Source organism: Canis lupus, chromosome 12, assembly GCF_048164855.1.
Source record: "Canis lupus baileyi chromosome 12, mCanLup2.hap1, whole genome shotgun sequence".
Taxonomy (NCBI): Eukaryota; Metazoa; Chordata; class Mammalia; order Carnivora; family Canidae; genus Canis; species Canis lupus.
The window spans coordinates 22,051,256-22,075,216 of record NC_132849.1 but is presented as its reverse complement, the minus strand read 5'-3'; the positions used below and the strand labels follow the sequence as shown (position 1 = coordinate 22,075,216).

The 23,961-nt window shown below is 33.8% G+C and overlaps 1 long non-coding RNA gene across 10 annotated transcripts in view; it reads left to right on the top strand.

Moving 5' to 3' along the window:
• The first annotated feature begins 1,719 nt into the window (after nucleotides 1-1,719).
• LOC140601279 (uncharacterized) overlaps nucleotides 1,720-23,961 on the top strand; it is a 62,857-nt gene continuing 40,615 nt past the window's right edge. For 2 of the 10 annotated variants that reach the window (XR_012004309.1, XR_012004308.1), the window contains exons 1-3: nucleotides 1,720-1,803; nucleotides 6,172-6,195; nucleotides 14,923-14,971. This is a non-coding gene — a long non-coding RNA (uncharacterized lncRNA). Of the gene's footprint in view, nucleotides 1,804-6,171; nucleotides 6,196-14,810; nucleotides 14,972-23,961 lie in introns of all 10 variants that reach the window. The other 8 variants (XR_012004314.1, XR_012004315.1, XR_012004312.1 and 5 more) reach the window with 8 other exon arrangements.

Below are 23,961 nucleotides of genomic sequence, written 5' to 3'. Positions count from 1 at the left end.
TCTCAATACTTTTTAATAGTATCATTTTGCTTATACAATACTTTCTGATATATGTAATCACATGAACTATGAGAAGAAAATAAAACATCAACAAGAATGACACATTCATGATGTAGATGTAACTGGGCCATTTTGGAACTTATGATGATAAAGGAAAAAAATATTCAGCACAGTTTGATAGTACTTATAACGTTTTGGGAAAAAATTACATTTAAATTGTAAAATGATCCAGTGATCAGAAACTGTATAAAGCAATATGACAAAATTAATTGGCACCTTAAAAATAAGATCCTCATCACATTCCCACAAATAACCTTAAAAAGGCAAATTAAATAAGAACCATATAACATGCAAGCCTAAAGACCTTTTGCAAAATTCTAGTTGTTAATCCTTCCTTCCTCCCTTCCTCCCTTCTCTTCTTCCTTCATTACAAGAGGTAAGAGAGATACATATAAACAAGAAAGAATATAAGAATGTGACAAAAACATAGAAGAGTCAGGAAGACCTGAGCTCAAAATAAGCTGTGGCTCCTGAGAGTGTTGAGTATAAGTGGTTCTTCAGGCAGTGTTTGCAGTGAGAGGGTAAACAGGGGAGGGAGCTCAACCTGCTTGAGGCAGGGGCTCTTATTTTAATAGAAGTCAAAGAGAAAGGAACCTGTCCTATTCTAATTTTTCTTTTGTTATCATCAACAAGTACAAAGCTCTTCAAAATTAAGAGTGGGATAAATATAGAAAAGATAAATAAATACTTAAATTGGGTATTGCAGGTTTTCATTTCATTAGGCATCAGAAAGATAACATAAAGAGGTATGTGGTATGTGAAAAAATGGAGAGAGTGTGGAACTGTAGAGAACTGAAGAGCACATCCTTATCTACAGAGATTTTTACTCCACTATAAAAAAAATTAAATAACTTGCTTAGGGAAAATGGTGCCCAGCAATTGCTCTTTTTTATGCTATCCTTTATATCAAAAGTCCTAGAAATATTTGTCTGGACTTTTGCATCTAGTATTACAGTGTATAAGGTGCCCTAGAGGAAAAAAAAAAAAAAACTCCAAGTACATAACACTCATGAATACTGAATATATTGTAACAAATACTTTTTTTTTTTTTTAAATTGGTTGGTTGGTTGATTTGGTTTCTCTATTTTTGTTTTTTTGTTTTGTTTTGAATCACACCTTACTGTGCTGGAAAATAAGAGAAATCTCAGAGGTCCTTGACGAAAAATAGAACTAGAAACCAGAGGTAAGCCAGTGTAGATTTGAAGTTACTCGGGAGCCTATGCAGGCACTGATAACTAAGAGAATATTTTAGTGGTTGTTCAGGCAGCAGGAAACATGGTTGTGTCTCCTTCAAAGAAGAAAATTGAGACACTCACCTAAAACTAGAACTCATCCAATAAAATTCTTAGTGAAAAAGTAAGATGGAAAAATTATCATATTGTCAAAGGGAGACAACGTTCTTCGACTATCTTAAAATGGGCTATGTGTTCAAAAATGTATCATTTGAGAATTAAGAAGCATTTACCTGCCCTCACATAGATTTGTGATTTGCATTAATCTCTGTGTCATCACAGATAGCCCTAGAAAATGATAACTTAATGTGGCCCACAAAAGAAAAGTGGTGCTCAGCTAAATGAATGCACTGAAATAACAGAATAAGGATCTTGGAGATAGACATTCTGTTTATGTGTCTGACATCATAAACCATTGTGAGTAGGGTGAACCGGTCAATAAATACTACTGAGATGATAATATAATGTGATTGGGTTCTTGCCTCATACCATGCAGATAATTCAGTTACAGGTAAATTAAATATTAGCTATGATAAGGAAACTTGAAACATTTAGAATAAAACAGGCAATATCATACTGATAATTTCTGAAAAGGTTCTATTAACACAGAAGAATCAACTTATAAATGAAAGTTGACAAGTTGACTATATTTAGAGTGAAAATTTATTTAATGGCAACTAGAAAAATTAAAATACAATTATATCCCCTAAAAACATAATTGTAATACATTTAACCAACTTTTATTAGTATGACTTATATAGTATATGTGAACATTAAGAACCACAATATAAAGACAAAATATACTTCAATGGAAGAAAATTCCAAAGAATATATACAATATGTTTACTTTGTAGACAGTGTAGAAGCATGCATAAAAGACTTTTTTTTAAGTTATATGTGTCACAAAATATAAACCAAAGCACAGAAGCAGTAAAGTCATGAATTATACCAAATTTGCAGGGTAGAGGAAAATACAAACAATGAAGGATATTGAGGAGTTCTGTTACATTTTAATGTTATAAATTTGGTTTACTATCCATCAAACTCTTACGTGACATTCTGTGAATGTGCTTCTAAAATTTTTGCATTGTTTTTAGATATAGATATTTCTTTAGGGTTCTTTTAATAATTTCCATTTTTTAAAGGATTTCATTTATTTATTCATGAGAGAGAGAGAGAGAGAGAGAGAGAGACCGAGGGAGAAACAGGCTCCCTGCAGGGAGACTGATGTGGGACTTGATCCCAGGACCCCAGGATCATACCCTGAGCTGAAGGCAGATGCTCAACTGCTGAGCCATCCAGGCATCCCTCCATTTCTTTTTATAGTATGTTTATGTTTTTACTTAAATCCTTGAATATATTTGTATTGGATTTTTAAAAGGTATTTTTCTTGTAATTGCATCTACTAAGGCATGGCTCTTTTGAAGATACTACTAAATGCCACTACTAAACTACTAAAGGCATGCTACTAAGATGGTTGATGGGATCTTCCCACTCTGGCTGACAACATGATATCTCTGTATCACATTCATCAGATGAACATATTTTTTTTAATTGTCAAAATAACAAATATTGTCAAAAATATACAGAAACACAAATGTTATATCCTCTCAGTGGAAATGTAAATCATTGAGCTCTAAAAATTGGTAAGTGTACAGCTCCCTAGTAGTTGTTCTTTCTCCAATAATTATTTACCTGGTCCTTGTGTAGTTGACCTCCAACATGTACATGTCAGTATTCAACCAAAAACTTATGAGGAACTCTAAGCAGACTTCTGAAGCCATGATATTTGTTGTGCCCAAGATTGCGAATCCGAGAAACCACCAAGGAGCCGACACCGGTGCAAGTACATGAGGGTTTATTAACAAGCTTGAGCTTGGGCCCAAGTGGAGCAGGGACTTGGACCCCGAGGTGGGTTCCAGCTGAGTTTTATAGGCTGGTCTAGGGGATTTCCAGAAGGGGTGGAGGAATTTCTTAAGTTCTGTTTACATTCTGATATGGGGCTTTCTGCCACAGGCGTTGAGCTCTGTTCTCATTCTAATATGGGGCTTTCAAGGGCGTTAAGCTGGTTTTTTTCCTGTAACTGAAGTAAGGTAAAGTTCAGCTCTTATTCACAGGTGCCGGGGCGGCTGTATTTGTGCTAACGCTGAACTTAAGGTGGAATGGCCTTAATTTTCTCAGCCTCCACAATATTGTGCCTTGTAACTTTGCTCGACTTATTATCTGTCTCCTCAAATTCAGCAAGACCTCCATTCTTGTTTCTTCATGGTCTTGAAAGAAAGGGCAAGCCAGAAACCAGTGGGATAACAGGGCTCACTTAATTTGTTTGCCATGTTGTGGGGATCAGAGGTTGTGCTGCCTGGTGTGCTTTTTCTGAAAAAAATCATTTCATATATTTTGAGTTGTTGTTTATAGTAGGAAGACAAGTTTAATACCATTTACTCCATCATGGCTGCTCATTGTTTTTAAAGTAAATATCTTGACATCATCCAAACACCTATTGAATAAAAAGAATACAGTCCAAAGAACACAGACATTTTAGAATTGACTAAGTATTTACTGCAAGATATATATCTATCCCCAATTGCATAGAAAACATAAACTAAGACAGCAAAAACTCCACAAAGGAATTTGTAGGTAATTAGAAAGGATTAGATAATAATAAAGTATATTAAGTACACTACACAATCCCCAAATAGATAAAGTTACACTAAATCATATGTGTAAATATGTTTGTTGACCTAGATTTTCTTAATTAAAAAAAGACTGCACTGTCTGCTGCTTCTGAAGCAAATAAACTTGTAAACCTCTTGAGCAAGTTTCACTTGATTTCTATGTCAGCTTCACATTTGCCAATAATAATAATAATGATAATAAACTTCTCATCTTGATGAGATTCAGCTGAAAGAGTTCTGATACCTTGAGAAAACCAATATGATTTTAATAACAATATAAATTTGAAGCCTATATTTGAATTTTCTCTAAAAGTTTCAGGAATATTTACTTTTTTAAAAGATCATTTTTGAAATTTCATTAAGAACTTTGGCCTTTGATCCTAATTCTTTGGTATTACTATTTTTACTGGATAAGACTAGCAGACTGGATATCAGCAAGAAAGAGTATAGACTCAAAGCCTGAATCAGGGTACAGATGTACTTTACTGCCGTGATGACACAATCAGAACTAATATTTATTAAGTGCTTAGATTTATCTGGGACTCTTCAAGTTCTTTACGCATTTCCTTTAATACTTACAATCTATCTTTGAGGTAACATCTATTTCTATCCCTATTTTATTGGTGAAAGTTTTTGTCCAAAGATAGAAGACTAGTGAAAATTAGGATTCCAGACCTAATGGGCTAATTTCTGATGCTATCTTTTGAATGAACTAGATGTCACCACCCAATTTGCCACAAAGAAATGTCTAGTAACATTTACCATAGTAAATATATGTATAGGATTCAGTAAGGAAGTGAAGATTGGAGTAAACAAACCATTTAGTCTTCTGGAAATGAATGTGCAACCTAATTATCATTTTCTTGTTTCCCCCCCTTGATTTTAAAGATAAAATCTTACTCTCCAGTATGGATACCTATTAGGAATTTATATAAACTTTCCAAAATACCTGGAATTTTTTCCATCTATCTTAGAGGAAAGGGATCTATTAAAACATTTTCAACTAAGATGGCAGTAGAGCATAGTTATTTGAATATATGTACTTTGTTCATACAAATAATTCGATTAATGTAGATTAAATTGATAAAAATATACTTTATCTTTCCATTTGTAAGCATGTTTTAAAGAGATCATTTGGAAAGAAAGTACAATTATTAAACTAAATAAATGAATTTCAACAGTGACAGTGCACATTTAGATGTATGAAATAGGGGCACCTGGGTGGCTTAATGGTTAAGTGTCTGCCTTTGGCTCAGGGCATGATCCTGGGGTCCTGGGATTGAGTCCCACATCTGGCTCCCTACAGGGAGTCTGCCTGTCCCTCTGCCTCTTTCTCTCTCATTCTGTGTTTCTCATGAATAATTTTTTTTTTTAAATCTTAGATGCATGAAATAATCTCAATTAATTGCAATTTTATCTATTTGATAAATATTTGAAATCTTTTAATATGTTAAAGTTTTCCATACTGATTCTGCCTATTAGTATGCCGTGCAACATCAAAAACATATTTTTTAATAGTACTTAGTACTTAGTAAAAGTACTTAGTACTTTTATATTTGTATTTTGGTAGATTAGTGTTAGAGGTGGTCATTCAGGGGACAATGACCACTGCTTGACCTGGGAGCTGGACCCGGACAATCAGAGGCTCTTTAACTACTGCCCTGTCCTTGGAATGTATGTTCAGCCCACCAATCCCACAGCCAGAGTCCATTTTAATATTGCAGCCTTGGGAAAGCAGTGTGTTATTGAGACCATATGGATGAATATATGCCTGAACTCTGTTAAGGCCTGTATATAAAATTTTAAGATTCTGGCCAAAGGATATGCACATCTATTCCTTTTGCAGTCATCTAAAACAAGCCTCACAGAGTAAGTTCATTTGCTTATTAAATCATCCACCTCCCAATCTAGAGTGGGGTTTGCTTCTTTCTTTGGTTTCCCCCTATTCTCTGGGTGGGGGCTGGGTTCATATTTCACCCAGAAAGCCCCCAAGTTTGCTAGTAACAATTAGTATTTTAGCATTTAGTTATTTTTAGCATTTTTCTTCTTTAATTTTTTTATAGAAAAAAATGAAATCATCTGGGTCTAGAATTTTCTTTTTGAGAAATTGTTCAACTACAGATCATTTAATACATATAAGGTATTCAGGTTATTAATTTCTTATTGAGAGTGCTTTGGTGTTATCTCTCCCATTTGTCACTTAGGTATTTTCCCACTATCACTCTCTGGTAAGTCTTGCTAAAGTCATACTGATCTCTTGAAGTAAATCAACTTTTGGCTGTTTTGATTTTCTTTATCTCCTATTTTTTGTTTTATTAATTTATAATATTATCTTCATTTTTAAGTTATTCTTATTTTGTATTTAATTTGACATTTTAATCTAATGTTTCATGTGGAAATTTAGGTAATTAATTTAAGACTTTTCTTATACATGTTCTAATGTCCATTCATACATATCTTATATGAATGGCTACAAATTTCCAACAAAGTATTCATAAATTTTGATATGTTTTGGTGTCACTTATCACTTGGTTCATAATAGTTTTCAATTTCTCTTTGATTTTTTCTTTTGTCCAACCACTATTTAGGTGTTTAATTTCTAATATTTGGAGATTTTCCAGGAATCTTTTTGTTATTACTTCTAATTTAACTCCATTGTGATAAGAAAAGATTGTATATAAAGTTAATCCTTTTAAGGATTGTTTTAAAGTTGAGTGTTGTTTATGCCTTCTATACCTTTCTCCTACATGTATTAATTATAGACAGTAAGATATAAAACGCCCAAATAAAACTGTATTTGTGTATTTCTTTTCATTTATATGCTCAGTTAAACTTTGCTTTACATGTTTATAAGTGCTATTACTAGAAACATACACATGTAAGATTGCTATATTTTTTGATGAATTAATTCCTTTACTGATAAAAATTATTCCTTTTCATTCTAGTAATATTTTTAGCTATGAAAATGTATTTAATATGTAAATAACTAATCCATATTTTTTATTAGTGTTAAAATGGTATACCTTTTCAAATTCTCTTACTGGGATATCTGGGTTGCTCAGTGGTTGAGCATTTGCCTTCGGCTCAGGACGTGATCCTGGGGTCCTGGGATTGAGTCCAAATATGGCTCCCTGTATGGAGCCTGCTTCTCCCTCTGCCTATGTCTCTCCCTCTCTTTCTCTGTGTCTCTCATTAATAAATAAATAAATTCTTTTAAAAATCCTCTTATATCTAATTATATGTTATATTTAAAGTAGATCTTTCTTTAGTGTTATATGTGACACTTAATTGGAGTGCTTAAACTATTTTCATTTGAGGTGGCTATGATTTACTTGGGTTTCAAGATACTATATTGCTATTTATTTCTATTAGTTTCATGTGTTCATTTTCCCTCATTTCTTCTTTTCTTCCATGTGTTGTATATGTTTTAATCCATTTTTCTTCTTACTTGATTTATTAGCTATAGTAACTTTTTTATCTTTAATGGTTGCTTTACAGTTTACAGTGTCTATCTATAATTTAATCACATTCCGCCTTAAAGTAACAATGTACTACTTCATGAAAATACAACCACCTCACATCAGTGCAATTCCATATTTCCTCCTGGAGATTGCTATAATATTACAATGCACTTTAATATACTTTACATTGTGTCATTATTGTTTTTGTTTGAAACAGTATCTTCAAAGAGATTTCAAAATCAAGATAAAAACATTGCTTTTTATTTACACATAAATAACTCTTTGTTGTTTGGTGCTAGATGTGGATTTCCATCTGACATTATTTTCATTCTGTCCACAGGAATTGCTTTAGCATTTCCATAGTACAATGCTGCTGGTGATAAATTCTTCAGCTTTATTATATCTGGAAGTTTTTATTTGCTTTTGGAAGATATTTTTGCTACATCGAGTTTTTTCCAATACTTTAAAGAAACTGTTTCATTGTCTCCTGACTCATATAATTTTTTCCAATTGAACTCTATTGTCATTCTTATGTTTGTTTTGCCGTGTGTAAAATATCTTTTTTTTCCTTTCTGGCTATTCTAAAATATTTACTTTTTCTCTGGTTTCAAGGAATTCAGCATCATGTGCTTTTTCTGTAATTTCTTCTTCAAGAATGTGCTTAGGATTCTTTGAACTTCTTGGATATGTGAGTTTATAGTTTTAATAAGACTTCAGAATTTTTTTTATTCATTTTTACTTTAAATGTTTTATCTGACCACCCTTGCTCTTCTCCTGTTTAGTGACTCTTATTATACACTTATTAGGCTTTTTGAGATTATTCAACGTTTCACTGATGCTCCCTTCATCTCTTTAATGTCTTTTTTTCTCAGCATGTTTGGTTTGTTAGTTCTACTGTTGTGTTTTCATGTTCACTAAACTTTTCTTCTGTGTTGTCTCATCTGACATTCATATGATCAAGTGTATTTTTCTATCAGATATTGTGGTTTTTATATATAGAAATTTAATTTGAGCCTTATTTTAAATTTCTTTTATGTCCTACTTTATATGCTCACTTTTTCCCCCTTCATCCTCCTGAAAACATAGAATAGAATTACAACAGTTTCAATGTCTTTGTATGTTAATTATAAAATCTGTGTCATTACTGTGTCATTTTGTAATGATGTATTTATCTTGTTAGGGATCACATTTTCCTTCCTCTTTTCATACTTAGTAATATTTGATTAGGTTCCAGATATTGTGAATTTGTTTTGTTGGGTCTTAGATATTTTCACATTCCTATAAAAATTATGGAGCTTTGTTTTGAGATACAGTTAAGTTACTTTGAAACAAGTTAATTTGTTTTCAAGATTCCTTTTTAAGCTTTATTAGGTAAGAACAGAAACAGAACTACTTTAATCTAGGACTGCTTTTGTTCTGCTACTAGGGCAGTTCCCTTCTCATTATTACCAACCCAATGTCCAGTGAATTAAAATTTCCTTTACCTGGTGGGAACATGAAAAATTCCAGCACTGTGTGATCCTTGGGAATTATTTTATCTGCTCCTTTTGGGTAGGTCTTTTCAGACATTGGGTCGTTTCCAAATGTGCATGTGCTGATCAATGCTCAGCTTGAACATCAAGGGGGACCTTATGCAGATCTCCAAAGCTTTCATTCTCTCTTTACTACACCCTCTTCTTCAGTACTCTGCCCTGTGTACTCTGACTACTTTGATCTAGTGGGACTCCCAGATCTGTCTTTTTAACTTAGGGAGACTGCCAGACTTCAAGTGTTTTCTGCTTCCTGCGCTGCAGTCTAGAAACTTCTGGTCAGTGAACTAGAGCAATCGGATGGCTCACCTCATTTGTTTCCTCTTTCAGTGTTCTCTATCATTTGCTACTTGCTGTTCACTGTCTAAAATCTATTCTTTCATATATTTGTCTGTTTTTCTGTTTTTATAATTGTTAAGGACAGGAGAGAAAATTGAGTTCTGTTATTTCATCTTGGTCACAAGCAGAAGTTTGTAACTATAGTTTTGATTTCTCATAGAAAACACTTTTCAGAGTTATGTCAAATAAGATTATCTTTTATACTTTCTTGGGCACCAAGAAGGGCAATTTTTTTCTTTTCTCCTTTCCATGTGGGCAGAGCAATTTTAGCATGGAATGGTTGTCTCAGTTCTACTTTTCCTTATCACTGGGACAAGAACTGATTTCCTTATTCATGTGAGCAATATAGCTATAGCCCCAAATATCCTCTAAGTCTATTGGTCCTGTAAGTTAGCACACCATGAAGCAGTCTGTTTACTTTTCAGGCTCTGATTTCTTTTTTTTTTTTTTTTTTAAATTTTTATTTATTTATGATAGGCACACAGTGAGAGAGAGAGAGAGGCAGAGACACAGGCAGAGGGAGAAACAGGCTCCATGCACCGGGAGCCCGATGTGGGATTCGATCCGGGGTCTCCAGGATCGTGCCCTGGGCCAAAGGCAGGCGCCAAACCGCTGCGCCACCCAGGGATCCCAAGGCTCTGATTTCTTTCTTTATTTTAATACTCGATGATTTTCTTGTCATTGCTTAAAATTCATTGATTTAAAGTTTTAAAAAAATTTCAGAAATTTTTGTATTCACTAATACTCTACATGTTTTATCTGGCCACCCCGGCTCTTCTCCTCAGCATTATATGGGATTATTTGATTCCAACATTATATGGGATTGTAGTGGTGGGGGAAAAGGAATATAAATTAGCTCTGTTATAGAGCTAAAATTTTTCACTTCATTTTATTTCATTGCATTACCTTTTATATATGTTAGTTATTTTTAAATAACATTTTATTTGAAGACTAATAACCTTAGGCTTCAATCTTAGGCTACATAAAGAATGTAAGTCAACAAGACAACTCACTATTTAGACATTTGTCAATATGTCTGATATTTTTTAATATATAGATTAAAAGAGCACACAGGAAGAAGTGAGAGCAGTTTTACAGTTACTTTTGGGAATATGATATATTAGAGAACATGAAGTAGAAGAGAGGATGTAGACAGTAATCCAGGCACGGTGAAGTCAACAAAGGAAAGAGATGGGAATAGAAGTGGTAATAAATGTGTGACTAACAAAACTAAAGTTGTTGTAGTAGGGTAACACATTAGGTAAAAGTAGTAGATGATGCTTGACATGATTTGCTCTATTTTATGCAGATGTGGGCTAAAAGGCAGAAAACCAAAGACCATGAAATCAGATTATTCAGATTCTAACTCCTTAAGGATCTGAAACTGCCTTAATTAGTACATTTTAAAGCAATAATAATGCCTCTATCCCAAATGGGAAACAAAGCTTAATGATCTTATTATCTGCCTCTATTTAGCAAGTTGGGTTTCAAATACTTTAAAATGTCTATGAATCTAAGACAGTTTTTTTATAAGTCAGAGTAATTATAAAATAATTGGGCAAAGATAAATCTTCTGGAAAAAAACACGTAATTTGAAGAAAGAATCTGTTAAAAACAGAAAAGAATAGGAAAAAAAATTAATTGGAGCATAACAAGAGTAAAGACAACCTGTAATTGTGACACGTTTCACCTCTAGGTAGAGACTGACTTATTTACTGTATAATAACTTCAACGTACTTATTTGCACTCCTTGATAAATAGACTTGGGATTTTTACACAGTTAATGCTTTATGTGCACAAATACAAATACATTCATGTATAATTATGTATCACATAAGAAGAATTAAATGTGTTTGTGATTATAAAAAAGATTGCTTTCTTCTGTTTATATTTTTATAAGTTGAATAATTCATGTATTTGTTTCTTCAATATGGTAGGTTGTGAAATATGAAAGATAAGCTTTTTAACTCAAACAAACACAAGTAGGATTGATTCAAGCCTCCAGTAACTTCATCCTTTCAATGATTCCCTAATAAAAGAGGGATTCTTAAACTTTATCTTCAATATATTCTGACCACACTTTACCCATATAAACATAATTTCCCCTAAATCCCAAATGAGATCTTTAATTTAAGCCATCTATATCTTTACCGTGAAGTTCTTTCTTTACTCACTGCTCATCTCCCACTCTGCTTATCATGAAAATAGTATCCATCCTTGACCAGTTTAAATTATATCTCCCTGCTGAGAGACTCAAATTCTCCCTCTTTGCTCAATTTCTCCTATAATGTTAGACCACACAGTGAAACAGTTAATATTATTTGTTTCCTCTATTTTTATTTTATATTTGAAAATGTCTAAATCTTCAAATAATTTATAAATTACTTGTAATTTATAATAATTTTTCATTTCTTTGAAACCAATCATCAAGTTCTTTCTTCTTCCCTATTTTTCAAATTGCATAATAGGAATAAATAAAAAGTACCTATCCCAAACATAATAGCTTTTTGATTGATTGTTGATTGTGAATAGAGATATCATATATAGTGTCACCGAGGAATATGACACTTTTAGACTGTCTCTCCTAGGTATCCCATCTCCATTTTTGTCTTCTAGTGAGGTGACTGAGGGGATCCATGAGTCATATGTCTAATATTTTCAAAGAATCCTCCATATGACTAAGTTTTCCATCTTTCCAAGGTACTGGTAAAATTTGTACTTGGCTCTTGGTTTTCTTTGCAGAGTATGCTTTCCTGACAGTATATTTCTTCATTTTAGCATCTTTCACAGTCTTGTTAGGCTAGTCATTTCCCAAATCATCAAGTCATGATTCCCTTTTGCTTAAGTTGTTTCTTCAGTTTATCCTGTTTTGCTATTAAGTAGGGTATAGAAAAAAAAGGCAATGCTCTCAACACTGCTTAGAAGTCTCTTCAGCTATAATATCCAAGTTTATTGCTTTCAGTTGTTCATTGCTTTCCACATAACTGTAGGACACAATTTAACTAAGTTTCTGCATTTAAATAGCAAGTATCTCCTTCCCTCTATTTTTCCATAACTTATTCTTCACTTACTTCTAAATCTTCCCAGACAGTGCCTTTGATGATATTTCTACCAACATTCTCTTTGTGATGACTCAGTTATTCTCTATGACAAAATAGACTTTCTCTTCTTTGCTCCTCATATTTTTGACTCCTCACTAGCAGAGTCATTAACATCCATATTTCTGCTAACAGTCTGTGGAAAGTAAATAAAGAAGTTTCAATCATGCTCCTTGAGATTTTTCCAGCCTTTACCCATTACCCAATTCCAGTGCCATTTTCATATTTTTAGGCATATGTTACAGAAGCAGCCCATTTCTAGGTTCTAAAATCCACATTAGTTTCCTAGTGTGCCTGTAACAAATTACCATAAAATTGGTAGCTTAGACAACCCAGATTTATCATCATATGGTTATTGAGGTCAGAAGTCCAAAAGGGGTTGGAAAGCTTGTATTCTATCTGGAAGCTCTAGGGAGAGTCTATTTCCTTGCCTTTCCCACATTCTTAGGACTGTTGGCATTCCATAGCTCATTAACTTCTGCTTCTAGCTTCATACTGTCTTCTCTGCGTCTGACCCTGCTACCTCCTTGTAAGGACCCTTTTGATTACATTGAACTCACTCAGAAAATTGAGGATCAGATCCCAATATCAAGATCCTCAACTTAATCACATAAGCAAAGTCTTCCTACCCGCCCCCCTCGCCCATGTAAGTTTAACATATTTACAGGTTCCAGAGATCACGATCTGTATATCAGTGGAGAACCATTATTCATCCTACCACAGACTTCTAGAAAATATTTAGTTTATTATCTGTAGAATTATTTCAAGAATCAAAATGAATTAATGTATCTGAAGCACTTAAAAAACTGCTGACCTTTCTTATGGGCTAAATAAATAAAACATGTTTGTATAAGCAGGTTATTTGTAGAAAAACTTAAAAAGCTAATAAATATATATGATAGTATGTATTTTCTTTTTTTACCTTTATCATATACCTAGAATGATGGTATTCCACTTTCACCCTTCATCCATTTCAATCAAGAAAAGAGTATTTTCTTCAGATTTGGGCTAAATGTGTTAGAAATCTGGCTGGTGCCAAAAGAATCTTTCCTTTTGGTTATTGACAATATAACTGTTAGCATCCTCATCATCATTCCTTGCATTTTTTTCTTCATTTGTAAATGTGGTTTGTTTTGTTGGAAGTATATTTCAAATTTAAAGAGTACAAAGGAGAGTGAAGAGCCCTAAAAACAACTGAGGTTTTATGTTGAAAGCATTTCTCTGAACACCTGTGAACTGTTGAATTTAATTGGGTACAGCTGGAACAAACTGTGGGGAGGAGGGAGCAAGCTGGCATTTCTAAGCAAGCACACATTAACATCACCCTGACTTTCCTCTAAGGGGCAAGAGGGCAGAGTGGTCATGAATGACTTAGACTAGATTAGGACATTCATCTTCTCTTTTTTACCCTTTTATCTACATCTGGTTTCAGGATAGGGTCAAGGAAATGTGTAAATGACTGGTAGTGTTTTATAGGTTAACTCTACTAGTGGTATTGTCATTTTGTTATAGCCATTGCTCTAAACTGAAGTAATGAGAAAGAAATTGTGGAATACTAGCAAGCAGTGTACAGAAGTCACAGGAAGGTATGATAGGTAGTTATAAAATATGTCTGGCACATGTTAAATGCTCAGTGCTTATGGACTAGTGATCTGCATGATGATGTACTTTTTTTAGAAGAGGTGAACTTTTTCCAGGTTTGGAAAGTAGTGAAAGAAGAAGAGCTATTACTTAAGAATCCCATTGAGAAGGTTGGGTGGCCAGCCTGGTAGAAAGGGTCATTTCTTGAGGATTTAGTTGTCACAAGCCAGTCTCTGCATCTTAAATGCTTCATCTGCAAATGGAGAATTAAGTTTTCTTCTATTCCTGTTATCTGACAGAGTTTTAAGCATCAGATCAAATTAAGAAACTGAAAACACTTTATGAAAAGTAAAGCTATAATATGCAGGTTTCAGAATTTTTGAAGAGGGTGGTATTGAAATGAAAGAATCCATAGCAGTATCAGGATTCATTCTGTTCCACAAAAACCAAAATTATAATGATCTTTTTGCCCATAAAAATGTTCATATTTCTTAGAAATAAAGCTTTTCTAAGTCATTTTTTCTTATATGAGTTCTTTGCTCCAGTCAAACTAGTCTTCCTGTCTTTTTAAAATGCTTTATTTCTTGCCTCTTACATAGTTTATTCAGCCTATTTTTTTCTTTTCCCAAACTGTCCATATCTTTTACCTTACATTAAGCAAAATTGATCATAAAATGAAGGATTTATGCTGGTTTTCTTAAGTAAAGGTTAATGCCTAATTGTCTAAAAGATATTTGGATATCTTACTATATTCTGTGTGTGCATATATATATGAATATTAAGTATAAGTAATTGATGGTGCTAATCTTATGATAACTTGTCAAATGTTCCTTAGCCCAATAAATTAAGCATGACTGCATAGGAGGCAGTATGCAAACAAGAAAATATGCCTTGAAACGTTGTGAAAGATAACAAACAGTCTCCTAATAGTTGGCGTTTTGATGCAGGATTCTCAGATACTGTGCTGAGGTAATATCTCCACAAAAGTCATTTCAGGTGAGCAACTTACTGCTTAGAACATTACCCCAACTGCATTTAATGATATAACAATAATATTAACCATAGCATAAATAGTTTAGATGACTAAACAAGGGTAGACATTCTGTGGTAAAACAATGAGTCACAGATGGGATTAGGCCAGATGGACAATGGATGTCTAGAGAGGTGGGACATGAGAGCATTAATCTCATCCCCCGAGCTTGCAAGCTTTCAGTTTTATCTAGCAGAGGTATGCAGCTGTGAGCTTTCTAACATATGACTCATTTTATTAAAGATATGCAAAGGATTCACGAGCTGATATTGCCCAAATTATCATTAAGTCATTGCTGAATGAAAAGGACAGACATTTCCACTCTGTAATTATACAGAGTAATTATGCCAAAAGATTAACACCTAGTACAGAGAGCAGCTAAAAACCAACATAAATATGTATGGACAATCATGAGAAGTAGAATATAATCATGAAAAGAAGGACAATAGAGATTGAAATTAATAAAATAATAACAAATAAAACAAAGAATGTTTTTAAGTGAAATATGGTAAAAATTTCAGTATTGACTTGAGATTAGTAACTAGAGTTTATAGATACTTTGTTGTAAATAGGGCATGAAGCATATGTTGCACAGTAATAATAAAATTGGAATTCCTTGAAATAATGAAGGAAAGAGATCTGAATTTTGGAGGGATGTAAGGTAAATTGATACATAAATGACCATGAAGACATATTGTGGTTAAGATATTTATCAAAAAAAAAATTAGAAGTATGTGTCAGGGGGTTGTCTGAAAAGAAAGCAAAACATAAGTAATATGATTTCAACTGACTTCAGACACTACATAGCAATAATCAAACTGTATAATAAGTATAGGAAATAATCTCACTGAGTGGAGATAGGAAAAAGTTGTTCACCTAAGCAATGTTAAAAGTGAGTTTAGACCATGAGACTAAAGGCAAAAGATAGTATATATAAGTACTTTAATAGGTAAGGGTGTTGCATACTAGGGTATAGGTTAATAAATATGAAATCACTATACATTTATGGTGTAACTGTACATTAAGCAAGGAATGATGGATGATGGTGAGGTCCAGGTTTCTCATTTTTAGAGGGAGAGGTTACAATCAACTGATGTGGGAAGGTTAAAATGACCTGTGTATTTCTGGATTACAGTTAGAGACATCAGTTTGAGTTAAAGTTTTATAGATGTCTAGAAATATTTATAGATATGTTTATATATACAGTTTGATTTACACAAATATTTCTCTATCTCTTGAAAGGGTCAAATAATGACACCTCAGAAATAATGAGCACATATAGTATTCTAAATCTTGATTTAAAAAAAACTAGAGGAGGGGGTGCAGGGACAGAGGGAGAGAGAGAATCTTAAGCAGGCTCCATGCTGAGTATGGAGCTTGATGCAGGGCTCAATCTCACAACCCTGAGATCATGACCTGAGCTGAAATCAAGAGTTGGATGCTGAACTGACAGAGCTACTCAGGCACCACTAGATCTTGATTTTTAATAGTATTCTCCAATAAAAGGACCATGGCTTCTTGGAGAAATGGCTAGTTCTAAGACTGAGTCAGAGAATACACAAGATGAGCATACAATATCTTGCAGTGACAGAAATGAAAGGAAAGCTGAAAAAAAAAAAAAAAAAAAAGTAGGTAAGGGAGTCCTAAAAGCAAAACAAGACACATGTTGACAGGGCTTTATCAAAAAAGTCAACTGAAAGAGCTCCTAAGCTAGAACAATTTGAGCAACTAAATAAAATAGTATCATATTAAAACTCAAAAGTATAGAACAACGATTCATGAGTATATACTGACATAAGTAAATGATTGAAAAAAAAAAAAAGAAAATGGCAAGCAACAAATCTTCCATATACTATTCCAAATATATGTAGATACTTCACTTTTAAGGAGATAGACTAACTTCCAGCTCCTCAGTTGAGGGCTACATATGGTGACTTCCTTCCAAAGGGACCACTATGGAAATAGAGGGGGAAAACTGTAACTTTATAGTGGAGAAACCAGGCAAATACTATCTCAGCTATCAAAGTCAAAATAAAAAAGAAGTCATATTGGTAGAATCTATCCTTGGTATGATGTAGTAATGAAAGTGGCACTTTACCTCTGAAGTTTTCCTTTCTAGAAACACATTACCTATTCTAATCATAAGAAAAATGGACAAATCCCCATCTGCCAAGCCAGCAATATTGAGATAAGTTCTTCTCATGCTCCCATCTCTCTGACTTTCTCTCCTGCCTCCTTTTTCTACTTTTATCCATCCCATCATTAGACTGAACTCATTTGGATAAGCCCAAATAATTTTCCATTTTAAGGTCAACTGTTTAGCAAACTTTATTTCATCTACTACTTAATACCTTCTTGCCATGCAAAATAACATAGCCACAGGATTTAGGACATGGGTTATCTTTGAGAGACCATTCTACTACCTAACATACAAGGAGTCAGTCAATTCTATTCAAAATTAAAACACATATTAGCTATGTTCTGCAACATTTTTCTTAAACTTAGGGATAGACTTTAGAATACAATATGCCTCGAGAAGAGATATTTATCTGAGGTCCAGCGATCACTTCTTTATTCCTCTATTTCTTCTGCAAAACTGAAGTAAAATTAATTTAACATTTTAAGCATTCTGTGTTTGCTATGTTTTCAATTGGTTTTGTGGGTCATTATATTTAACAATCTTTTATCTATCTATCTACCTATCTATATATAATGAGACATGACTGGAATGTTATATATGATAAAAATCATGAAAAAAAATGCATAATTTGATTCATGTCATACTAGGTTTATTTCACTTTTTATTAGTTTTTGAGTTTAGGTGCTATTAATGCAATTAATATACATTTTATTTTATTGATTTATTTTCCTCTCTTTTTTATTAAGTTGTATATTTTTATTTAAGTATAGTTAACCTACAGTGTTATGTTAGTTTTAGGTATACAATATACTGATTCAACAATTCTAAATATTACTCACTGCTCATCGTAATAAGTGTATTCTTAATCCTCTTCATCTATTTCATCCAACCCCCACCCAGCACCCCTCTGGTAACCATCAGTTTGTTTTCTGCAGTTATGAGTCTGTTTCTTGGTTTGTTTCTGTCTCTGTTTTTCCCCCCTTTGCTGATTTGTTTTATTTCTTAAATTCCACATGTTAGTTTTATCATATCACATTTGCCTTTCTCTAACTTATTTCACTTAGCATTATGCTCTCTAGTTCCATGCATGTTGTTTCAAATGGCAGGATTTCATTCTTTTTTATGGCTGAATAATAATCTAGTGTGTGTCTGTGTGTGCTGTGTCTATGTGTGTGTGACCACATCTTTATCCATCCATTTGTACATAGATATTTGGACTTCTTCCATAATTTGGCTATTGTAAATAATGCTGAAGTCAACATAAGTATTCATGTATTCCTTTGAAATAATATTTTTGTATTTTGGGAGTAGAGTAAATTTAATTAATAAATTTTATTTAATTGATTTTAATTTTTAAGATTTTATTAGTTTTTGAGAACTTTTTAAAAGATAATATCCATATGTAATATTTAGCTTTTTACCCTAAAAATCATCCTTTAAAAAATTGAATCCAGAGCTATAATTTATTAGAGGCCAAGAAAGATATAGACCCATGGCTGATGGTCAGGATATATCTATTAACTTGGATTTGTAGAAGATAACCCAGGGGATGTTTGGTCAAGGGTCTTATCACCCTTGCAACCCAGGGCAATTTACACATTTAATGCAATCCCTATCAAAATACCATGGACTTTCTTCAGAGAGTTGGAACAAATCATCTTAAGATTTGTATGGAATCAGAAAAGACCCCAAAGAGCCAGGGGAATATTAAAAAAGAAAGTCAGAGCTGGGGGCATCACAATGCCAGATTTCAGGTTGTACTACAAAGCTGTGATCATCAGGACAGTGTGGTACTGGCACAAAATAGACACATAGATCAATGGAACAGAATAGAGAACCCAGAAGTGGACCCTCAACTCTATGGTCAACTAATATTCAACAAAGCAGGAAAGACTATCCACTGGAAGAAAGACAGTCTCTTCAATAAATGGTGCTGGGGAAATTGGACATCCACATGCAGAAGAATGAAACTAGACCACTCTCTTGCACCCTACACAAAGATAAACTCAAAATGGATGAAAGATCTAAATGTGAGACAAGAATCCATCAAAATCCTAGAGGAGAACACAGGCAACATCCTTTTTGAACTTGGCCACAGTGACTTCTTGCAAGATACATCTATGAAGGCAAGGAAACAAAGACAAAAAATGAATTATTGGGACTTCATCAAGAGAAAAAGCTTCTGCACAGCAAAAGAAGCAGTCAACAAAACTAAAAGACAACCTACAGAATGGGAGAAGATATTTTCAAATGACATAACAGATAAAGGGCTAGTATCCAAGATCTATAAAGAATCTATTAAACTCAACAGCAAAGAAACAATCGAATCATGAAATGGGCAAAGACATGAACAGAAATCTCACAGAGGAAGACATAGACACGGCCAATAAGCACATGAGTAAATGCTCTGCATCACTTGCCATCAGGGAAATACAAATCAAAACCACAATGAGATACCACCTCGCACCAGTGAGAATGGGGAAAATTAACAAGGCAGGAAACCACAAATGTTGGAGAGGATGTGGAGAAAAGGGAACCCTCTTGCACTGTTGGTGGGAATGTGAACTGGTGCAGCCACTCTGGAAAACTGTGTGGAGGTTCCTCAAAGAGTTAAAAATAGAACTGCCCTACGACCCAGCAATTGCAATGTTGGGGATTTGCCCCAAAGATAGAGATGCAATGAAATGCCGGGACACCTGCACCCCAATGTTTCTAGCAGCAATGTCCACAATAGCCAAACTGTGGAAGGAGCCTCAGTGTCCATCGAAAGATGAATGGATAAAGAAGATGTGGTCTATGTACACAATGGAATATTACTCAGCCATTAGAAATGACAAATACCCACCATTTGCTTCGACGTGGATGGAACTGGAGGGTATTATGCTGAGTGAAATAAGTCAATCAGAAAAGGACAAACATTATATGGTCCCATTCATTTGGAGAATATAAAAAAATAGTAAAAGGGAATAAAGGGGAAAGGAGAGAAAATGAGTGAAAATATCATGGAGGATGACAGAACTGAGAGACTCCTAACTCTGAGAAATAAACAAGGGATAGTGGAAAGGGAGGTGGGCAGGGGGTTGGAGTGATTGGGTGATAGGCACTGAGGGAGGCACTTGACAGGATGAGCACTGGGTGATATGCTACATGTTGGCAAATTGAACTCCAATAAAAAAAATAATAATAAAGGGTCTTATCACTCTAATTGAACTAAACCATAAAAAGTAAAGTTGAAAAAAAAAGTAGAGATGCCTAACTGTACATAATTTGTACACAAAATTACTCACTTTTGAATTTCTAAATTGTAGTATTATTCAGTTTTACATCTTAGGGGTAGGTTGTGGGAAACGAGGATATGCGTGTATGTGTGTGTGTGTGTGTGTGTGTGTATATAGTATGTATATTATATATATATATATATATATATATATATATATATATATATACTACTATTACCTGACTTAATACAAGGAAGCATTTTACAGAATATGCAGATACAGAGGAGAGGTAAAGACAGGACCAAGAACCTATGCTCTACTATCCCCACATTTTCTTACATCTGGACAGAATAACTTGATGGCTTGGTTAAGCAAGGCATAAGAAATGGAGGGCAATGTGGACTGATGTCCATTTAAAAAATGTGTTAGTATTACTTATTCTCTAATGTTTCCTCTCCATTATTTCTGTCTTGAAGATCAGGATATTGATTGAAAGAGAGGAAGTGGTTGGTTGAAAGTACCTAGCCTTGTGGTCAAGCTGGGAATAAAGTCGTCCCTGGACTTTGTATTGTACATTTCCTTGAATGGTGCTTCTGGAGGTGCATTTAAGGTTATGTGTGATTCTCTGCCTAATGTTTTTTTGCCCAAAACTAGGCTTGAAAGAGCTAAAAAGGGCAGAAATAAAACAAATAATGGAAGATTAAAGGGAAAAAATAAATAAAGGAAAAAGTGCTTGCAAAGAGAGAGCTTGAAGCAGTTTTGTTTAGAAATGCATTTGGGAACAAGAAGCCTATAAATAGAGTTCAGGAACTCTTAGAATTTTATTTAAAAGTGATAGTATGTGTAAAATAGTCACTAGTTGGGAGTGGGGAACCTCTTGAATTAAAGTGCTATTTGTGTTCGTCAGAAAAGAAATGTAAGATGAGAAAGCACATACTCCTTTTGTACAGTTTCCCCATGAAAGATATGAGAAAAGAAAATGGTGGCACAGTAACAGGCAAGGGGAAAGGGAAAGAACAACCTATTCATTTTGAGGAAAGAGGCTCTAAGAGACCCAAGAGATGCAGCTAACCTACTGCCTAGAATATTGAAGTCACTCATTCTGACTTTAGACACAGAATTGAGGAGAAGCAGTTCAGATTTAGAAATAAGTCTGGATAATCGTTGCTATTCAGATATCACCAGATTAAACCCCCCATAAGGACGAATACAAGTATAGTATGCACACCACTATGTGAGAAGCCTGAGGCTAAACATTAAAGAGACAAATGCCAAGGTGATGTAACAACTCAGGATAAGCTCTAAAATGGGAAATAATACTATTTACTCCATTACTGTCTTGAAGATCAAGATATTGATTCAAAGAGAGGAAGTGGTTGGTTGAAATTACCTAGCCTTGTGGTCAAGCTGGGAATAAAGTCAAGTCTTTACAAGTCAAGAGTACAAGTCAAGAGTAATACTATTACTCTTACAGTATAACTCTTCTCATAAGCACTTCTTTGTGGTGCTGCAAGATGTTTCAAGCTAGTCTCATGCTTGATAAGGTTATTTCTATGGTAAATTATCTTAGGGACCAGACACCTCCTTGCTTTATAACTGATTATTGCTAAAATTGATTGAGCATTTTCTTTGTGATGACAATTTTTATAATATGTCACATGTCTGATTTTTTTAAGATTACAAATATAAGTGAAATAAGTGAAATCATGCAGTATTTGTCTTTCTCTGTCCGGCTTATTTCACCAACCATAATGTCTTTTAGGTCGATCTATGTTGTTTCAAATGACAGGATCTCCTTTTTAAGGCTGAATAATACTCCACTGCATGTGTATATCCCACAATTTCTTTATTCATTTATCTATCAGTGAGCACTTACTTTGTTTCTAAATCTTGGCTACCATAAATAATACTTCAGCAAACATGGGAATATAGACATTTCTTTGAGATACTGATTTTTGGGAGCCAGGGTAGCTCAGTCAGTTTAGTATCTGCCTTTGGCTCAGGTAATGATCACAGGGTCTTGGGATCAAGCCCCGAATTAGGCTCTTCTGCTTCTCCCTCTCCGTCTGCTTCTCCCACATTGCTCATGCTTGCTCTCTCAAATAAATGAATAAATAAATAAATAAATAAATACCCTCTTTAAAAAGATAATGATTTCATTTCTTTGGATATATATCTAGAAGTGAGATTGCTATATCATATGGTAATTCTATTTTTTAATTTTTTTGCGGAACTTCCATACTATTTTCCATACTGCCTACACCAGTTTAGATCCCCACCAACAGTGGATAAGGATTCCCTAAAAAAGTCAAGAATCAGGAAGTAAAATGGTAGTTGCCTGGATCTGAGGGGTGGAGGAAATGAGGAGAAATTGGTCAAGGGTACAGTTACACCTATGCAGGATGAGTACGATCTAAGGTACAGCAGCATGATGACTAAAGTTAGTAATACTGTATTGGATAATTAAAATTTGCTAAAGGAATACATCTTATGTGTTCTTACCACATAAAAAAATAAATGTGAGCTGATGGATATGTTAATTAGCTTCATTATGATAATTACTTCACAGGGTATACATACATCATAACTTAATATTTTATACCTTAAATGTATACAATTTCTATTTGTCAGTTATAACTCAAGAAATCATCTGGATTAATTAATTCATTCATTAACTCAAGCATATCACAGCTCCAACAAAAACAAAATAATCCCCATGTATTGACTTTTTTAAAACTTACAAAACCTAAACTACATGATAATATTATCTCAATTTTATGTTAGGGCAAATTGAAGCAGACATATTAAAAGTGCTGGACATGTTTCCACTTAGTTAAGGCAGAGCTGGGAGATGGAGAAGGTGTTTTGACAGCAGAATCCATGTTACTAAAATAGACTGACCTAGAACTCGAAACTTCTGCAGTACTGATTCCTTTGAGTTATGTCAAGGAAGACCAATGTTGATATACCTATTATTCTCACAGGAAAAGTTTCAGTTTTACTATGTCATAAATTCTGTATAAATTAAGTTCAAAGCATCAACTCCGAGCTAGTCTATGAGTGAGCAATTTTAGCATATACAATTATAGCAATGGCAATGCCTTCAGTGTAAAGGAGTGTACAATCATTAAAGTAAATTTCTTAGTGATGCCTGGGAGGATGTGACACAGGTTAGGACATCTAAAGAGTAAGGAAGAGAGATGCTATTTTTTTAACAAAAGATAGCAAAAATCACAGGTAATTAGTTGCAGTGTCAGTATAGAATTATAGGCTTTCAGTCTCTCAAACTTTAATATTCCCCTCTAAAATCTTCATTCACTAGATAATTGTGTTGTTGTGTATTTTGTTTTACCTACCCCCTTGAAACCTGATTACAAAATGAACCAAAGCAAATTTATTTCCCTCAAAACCAGGCAAATATACAGAGTTTTATATATAATATAAGGATGTTTTCTGACCTCAAGTTAAGAGCAGAAAAACTTAGAATCAAGTATGGCAATATGAGCTATTAGTAATAAGGATACTTTGATAAGAAACAGCTTTAAAGTCTTAGAAACTGGAATAATCATTAATAAACTCACTGCCTGTTATTTACAGT